Raw genomic sequence first — 7,358 nt, 5'->3', positions numbered from 1 at the left:
AAAATCACCCACTACGAAAGCAAAAGACTTGGCAGACGATGCACCATCCCCCCAATGAAAAGCAGGGGTGTCACTAGCACGTTAAGAGACCATACAATAAGTGTCAGGGGCCCGAGACTGTTCAACTGCCTCCCAGCACACATAAGGGGGATTACCAACAGACCCCTGGCAGTCTTCAAGCTGGCACTGGACAAGCACCTAAAGTCAGTTCCGGATCAGCCGGGCTGTGGCTCGTATGTTGGTTTGCGTGCAGCCAGCAGCAACAGCCTGGTTGATCAGGCTCTGATCCACCAGGAGGCCTGGTCTCAGACCGGGCCGCGGGGGCGTTGACCCCCGGAACTCTCTCCAGGTAAACTCCAGGTAAACTCCAGGGGGATACCTACCTATATACTCACCAGGGGGATACCTACCAGCCGGGCTGTGGCTCGTACGTTGGTTTGCGTGCAGCCAGCAGTAACAGCCTGGTTGATCAGGCTCTGATTCACCAGGAGGCCTGGTCACAGACCGGGCTGCGGGGGCGTTGACCCCCGGAACTCTCTCCAGGTAAACTCCAGGTATACTCACCAGGGGGATACCTACCTATATACTCACCAGGGGGATACTTACCTATATACTCACCAGGGGGTACCCACCTATATACTCACCAGGGAGTACCCACCTATATACTCACCAGAGGATACCCACCTATATACTCATCAGGGGATACCCATCTACATACTCACTAGGGGGTGTCCAGCTCCCTCTTGAAGGCAGCCAGGGGCCTGTTGGTAATTCCCCTTATGCTTGATGGGAGGCTGTTGAACAGTCTTGGGCCTCGGACACTTATGGTATTTTCCCTTAGTGTACTAATGGCGCCCCTACTTTTAATTGGGGGCATTTTGCATCGCCTGCCCAGTCTTTTACTTTCGTATGGAGTGATTTCTGTGTGCAGATTCCGGACTATTCCTTCCAGGATTTTCCAAGTGTAGATTATGACATATCTCTCCCTCCTGCGTTCCAACGAGTACAAGTTAAGTGCTTCCAAGTGTTCCCAGTAGTTAAGGTGTTTGACAGAACTTATACGCGCAGTAAAGGATCTCTGTACACTCTCTAGATCTGCGATTTCACCTGCTTTGTATGGAGATGTTAATGTACAGCAGTATTCCAGCCTAGAGAGAACAAGTGATTTGAAAAGGATCATCATTGGCTTGGCATCTCTCGTTTTGAATGTTCTCATTATCCATCCTATCATTTTCTTTGCACGTGTGATCGTGGCACTGTTGTGATCCTTGAAAGTGAGATCCTCAGACATTACTACTCCCAGGTCCCTTACATTATTTTTCCGCTCTATTGTATGGCCAGAGTCTTTAGTATACTCTGTTCTAGTTATTATCTCCTCCAGTTTTCCATAACGGAGTAGTTGGAATTTGTCCTCATTGAACATCACATTGTTTACCGTTGCCCACTGGATTATTATTATAATAAAAAAGAAGCGCTAAGCCACAAGGGCTATACAGCATTACCCACTGGAAAACTTTGTTTATATCTTCAAATTCAAATTCAAATTCAAAGTTTATTCTCTATAAGGATTACAATGCTGAGTTTACAGAATTTGGTTATTGTGTGGTTTACATGTAGTAAAATAATAATTACAGAGTGTACCACTAGAGCACCTAGCATGGCTAGGCATTTCGGGCAGACTTAGTTTAATTCTTAATATTAAAATATTACAAATTATGAGGTAAGTTGGTATTATGGCTAAGTGACTAAATACTAGTTTGTGAGTTTAGCAGTGTGAATGCTTTTGTTTTGGCACAGTACATAGTTTCAGTCTTGGAGTATCACAGGATTCATTATTTTAAGATTGAGATTAATATTTCTATTTATGGTCAAATGGGTGAGTGAGTGTAAGTGTGAACCACCAGGTGGTATTCGTGTAGTTAGTTGATGGGGTGTATCAGGGAGATAAGATATTTTCTAATGGTAGTTTTGAAGGTGATGAATGTGTCTGCAGTTCTAGAGTTCTCAGGTAGGGTGTTCCAGATTTTAGGGCCTTTGACATACATTGAATTTTTGTAAAGGTTTAGTCGGACACGGGGAATGTCGTAGAGATGTTTGTGTCTGGTGTTATGCCTGTGGGTTCTGTCACAACTATCAAGAAAGCGTTTTAGGTCAAGGTTGATATTGGAGTTTAAGGTCCTGTAGATGTAGATTGCACAGTAGTAAGTTTGGATGTAATGAACAGGGAGTAAGTTTAGATCTATGAAGAGTGGAGGGTGTGTTGCCAGGGATGGGATTTAGTGATTATTCTTACTGCAGCTTTTTGTTGGGTTATTATTGGCTTTAGGTGCGTTGCTGCAGTTGATCCCCAAGTACAAATAGCATAGGTGAGGTATGGATAAATAATCGTCCTCAGCAGATGACAGCCTCATGCAGATCCTAGTATCATCCGCAAGGGATGATACGGTGCTGTGGTTTACATCTCTGTCTATGTCTGATATGAGGATAAGGAATAAGATGGGGGCGAGAACTGTGCCTTGTGGAACAGAGCTCTTCACTATGGCAGCCTCTGATTTAACTCTGTTGACCACTACTCTGTGTTCGATTTGTTAGGAAGTTGAATATCCATCTCCCCACTTTCCCATTTATTACTTTAGTACGTATTTTGTGTGCTATTAGGCCATGAACGCACTTGTCAAACGCTTTTGCGTTATATACTCACCAGGGGAAACCCACCTATATACTCACCAGGGGATACCCACCTATATACTCACAAGGGAATACCCACCTATATACTCAATAGGGGAAACCCACCTATATACTCACCAGGGGAAACCCACCTATATACTCACCAGGGGATACCCACCTATGTACTCACCAGGGGATACCCACCTATATACTCACCAGGGGATACCCACCTATATACTCAATAGGGGAAACCCACCTATATACTCACCAGGGGAAACCCACCTATATACTCACCAGGGGATACCCACCTATATACTCACAAGGGAATACCCACCTATATACTCAATAGGGGAAACCCACCTATATACTCACCAGGGGAAACCCACCTATATACTCACCAGGGGATACCCACCTATGTACTCACCAGGGGATACCCACCTATATACTCACTAGGGGATACCCACCTATATATTCACCAGGGGATGCTCGCCTATTTACTCACCAGGGGATACCATCTATATACTCACCAGGGGATACCCATCTATTTACTCACAAAGGGAACCCATCTATATACTCACAAGGGGATACCCACCTGTATACTCACCAGGGGATACCCACCTATATACTCACCAGGGGATACCCATCTATATACTCACCAGGGGATACCCATCTATATACTCACCAGGGGATACCCATCTATATACTCACCAGGGGAAACCCACCTGTATACTCACCAGGGGATACCCACCTATATACTCACCAGGGGATACCCATCTATATACTCACCAGGGGATACCCATCTATATACTCACCAGGGGATACCCATCTATATACTCACCAGGGGAAACCCACCTATATACTCACCAGGGGATACCCACCTATATACTCACAAGGGAATACCCACCTATATACTCAATAGGGGAAACCCACCTATATACTCACCAGGGGATACCCACCTATATACTCACCAGGGGATACCCACCTATATACTCAATAGGGGAAACCCACCTATATACTCACCAGGGGAAACCCACCTATATACTCACCAGGGGATACCCACCTATATACTCACAAGGGAATACCCACCTATATACTCAATAGGGGAAACCCACCTATATACTCACCAGGGGAAACCCACCTATATACTCACCAGGGGATACCCACCTATGTACTCACCAGGGGATACCCACCTATATACTCACTAGGGGATACCCACCTATATATTCACCAGGGGATGCTCGCCTATTTACTCACCAGGGGATACCATCTATATACTCACCAGGGGATACCCATCTATTTACTCACAAAGGGAACCCATCTATATACTCACAAGGGGATACCCACCTGTATACTCACCAGGGGATACCCACCTATATACTCACCAGGGGATACCCATCTATATACTCACCAGGGGATACCCATCTATATACTCACCAGGGGATACCCATCTATATACTCACCAGGGGAAACCCACCTGTATACTCACCAGGGGATACCCACCTATATACTCACCAGGGGATACCCATCTATATACTCACCAGGGGATACCCATCTATATACTCACCAGGGGATACCCATCTATATACTCACCAGGGGATACCCACCTATATACTCACCAGGGGATACCCACCTATATACTCACCAGGGGGATACCTCCCTATATACTCACCAAGGGGATACCTACCTATATACTCACCATGGGGATGCCTATCTATATACTCACCAGGGGGATACCTACCTATATACTCACCAGGGAGATACCTATCTATATACTCACCATGGGGATACCTACCTATATACTCACCAGGGGGATGCCTACCTATATACTCACCAGGGAGATACCTACCTATATACTCACCATGGGGATACCTACCTATATACTCACCAAGGGGATACCTACCTATATACTCACCAGGGGTATACCTACCTATATACTCGCCAGGGGCATACCTGGAGATCTGGAGTTTACCTGGAGAGAGTTCCAGGGGTCAACGCCCCCGCGGCCCGGTCTGTGACCAGGCCTCCTGGTGGATCAGAGCCTGATCAACCAGGCTGTTACTGCTGGCTGCACGCAAACCAACGTACGAGCCACAGCCCGGCTGGTCAGGAACCGACTTTAGGTGCTTGTCCAGTGCCAGCTTGAAGACTGCCAGGGGTCTGTTGGTAATCCCCCTTATGTATGCTGGGAGGCAGTTGAACAGTCTCGGGCCCCTGACACTTATTGTATGGTCTCTTAACGTGCTAGTGACACCCCTGCTTTTCATTGGGGGGCTGTTTCATCGTCTGCCAAGTCTTTTGCTTTCGTAGTGAGTGATTTTCGTGTGCAAGTTCGGTACTAGTCCCTCTAGGATTTTCCAGGTGTATATAATCATGTATCTCTCCCACCTGCGTTCCAGGGAATACAGGTTTAGGAACCTCAAGCGCTCCCAATAATTGAGGTGTTTTATCTCCGTTATGCGCGCCGTGAAAGTTCTCTGTACATTTTCTAGGTCAGCAATTTCACCTGCCTTGAAAGATGCTGTTAGTGTGCAGCAATATTCCAGCCTAGATAGAACAAGTGACCTGAAGAGTGTCATCATGGGCTTGGCCTCCTTAGTTTTGAAGGTTCTCATTATCCATCCTGTCATTTTTCTAGCAGATGCGATTGATACAATGTTATGGTCCTTAAAGGTGAGATCCTGCGACATGATCACTCCCAGGTCTTTGACGTTGGTGTTTCGCTCTATTTTGTGGCCAGAATTTGTTTTGTACTCTGATGAAGATTTAATTTCCTCATGTTTACCATATCTGAGTAATTGAAATTTCTCATCGTTGAACTTCATATTGTTTTCTGCAGCCCACTGAAAGATTTGGTTGATGTCCGCCTGGAGCCTTGCAGTGTCTGCATGGAAGACACTGTCATGCAGATTCGGGTGTCATCTGCAAAGGAAGACACGGTGCTGTGGCTGACATCCTTGTCTATGTCAGATATGAGGATGAGGAACAAGATGGGAGCGAGTACTGTGCCTTGTGGAACAGAGCTTTTCACCGTAGCTGCCTCGGACTTTACTCTGTTGACGACTACTCTCTGTATATACTCACCAGGGGGAAAATGATAGGATGGATAATGAGAACCTTCAAAACTAGGGCTGCCAAGCCCATGATGATTATCTTCACATCGCTTGTTCTCTCTAGGCTGGGATATTACTGTACATTAACTGTCCCTTTCAAGGCAGGTGAAATTGCAGACCTGGAGAATGTACAGATAACTTTCACGGCTCGTATAAGTGCAATAAAGCACCTAAATTGCTGGGAACTGTTGAAGTTCCTTGACTTGTACTCCCTGGAACACAGGCGAGAAAGATACATGATAATATACACTTGGAAAATCCTAGAGGGATTAGTACCAAACTTACACACGAAAATCACTCCCTATGAAAGCAAAAGACTCAGCAGGAGATGCAACATTCCCCCAGTGAAAAGCTTAGAGACAACACAATAAATGTCAGGGGCCCAAGACTGTTCAATTACCTCCCAGCATACATGTGTAAATTTTCTGGGATAACCCCAAAAACAAAAGATCCGACAAATGACTTATTTCCACAAAGACAAGAAAAAAAAACAGAAAAGTGAGTATTGCAGGACCCTAATGTAAAGAAGTCACTTAAGCTGACTTTTTAGGGTTATCCTATATAATCTAAACATATAATGTTATCAAACCATACCACGGGCGGGATTTGAACCCGCGATCAGAGAGTCTCAAAACTCCAGACGGTCGCGTCAGCCACTGGACCAGCTAGTTTTAATAAGATTCGTCTAACTAGGTATATATCTACACCATAGGAAGGTTAGCATAGGCACCACTGTGTCCACAAATGCAAGTTTTTACGCGGGTTCAAATCCCGCCCGTGGTGTGGTTTGTTTGCAATCGTGTCATTACGATTTCGTGAGTCATATAATGCTATGTATGATTATTTTTGAAACTGTATTTATGTGTACCTGAATAAACTTAGTTTAGTTTGTTAGTAACTTAGTTTAGTTATTTGGTTAGTTTAGTTATTTAGTATAGTAAGTTAGTTTAGTTAGTTAGCTAGTTAGTTAAGTTAGTTTGGTAAGTTAGCTAGTTAGTTTAGTTATTTAGGTTTAGTAAATTAGTTTAGCTAGTGAGTTAGTTTAGTTTAGTTAGTCAGTTTAGTTTAGTTTAGTTTAGTTAGATAGCTAGTTTAGTTTAGTTAGTTAGCTAGTTTAGTTAGTTTAGTTTAATTAGATAGCTAGTTTAGTTAGCTAGTTAGTTTAGTTAGTTAGCTAGCTAGTTTAGTTTAGTTATTTTAATTAGTTTAGTTAGTAGAGTTAGTTTAGTTAGTAGAGTTAGTTGAGTTAGTAGAGTTAGTAGAGTTAGCTGAGTTAGTTGAGTAGTAGAGTTAGTTGAGTTAGTCGAGTTAGTTTAGTTAGTAGAGTTAGTTGAGTTAGTCGAGTTAGTTTAGTTAGTAGAGTTAGTTGAGTTAGTAGAGTTAGTTGAGTTAGCAGAGTTAGTAGAGTTAGTAGAGTTAGCTGAGTTAGTTGAGTTAGTAGAGTTAGTTTAGTTAGTAGAGTTAGTTGAGTTAGTCGAGTTAGTAGAGTTAGTTGAGTTAGTTGAGTTAGTAGAGTTAGTTGAGTTAGTAGAGTTAGTAGAGTTAGTAGAGTTAGTTGAGTTAGTAGAGTTAGTTGAGTTA

Source organism: Cherax quadricarinatus, chromosome 72 (genome assembly GCF_038502225.1).
Source record: "Cherax quadricarinatus isolate ZL_2023a chromosome 72, ASM3850222v1, whole genome shotgun sequence".
Classification (NCBI taxonomy): domain Eukaryota; kingdom Metazoa; phylum Arthropoda; class Malacostraca; order Decapoda; family Parastacidae; genus Cherax; species Cherax quadricarinatus.
The sequence above is the reverse complement of the archived record's forward strand: the minus strand, read 5'-3'. Positions refer to the sequence as shown.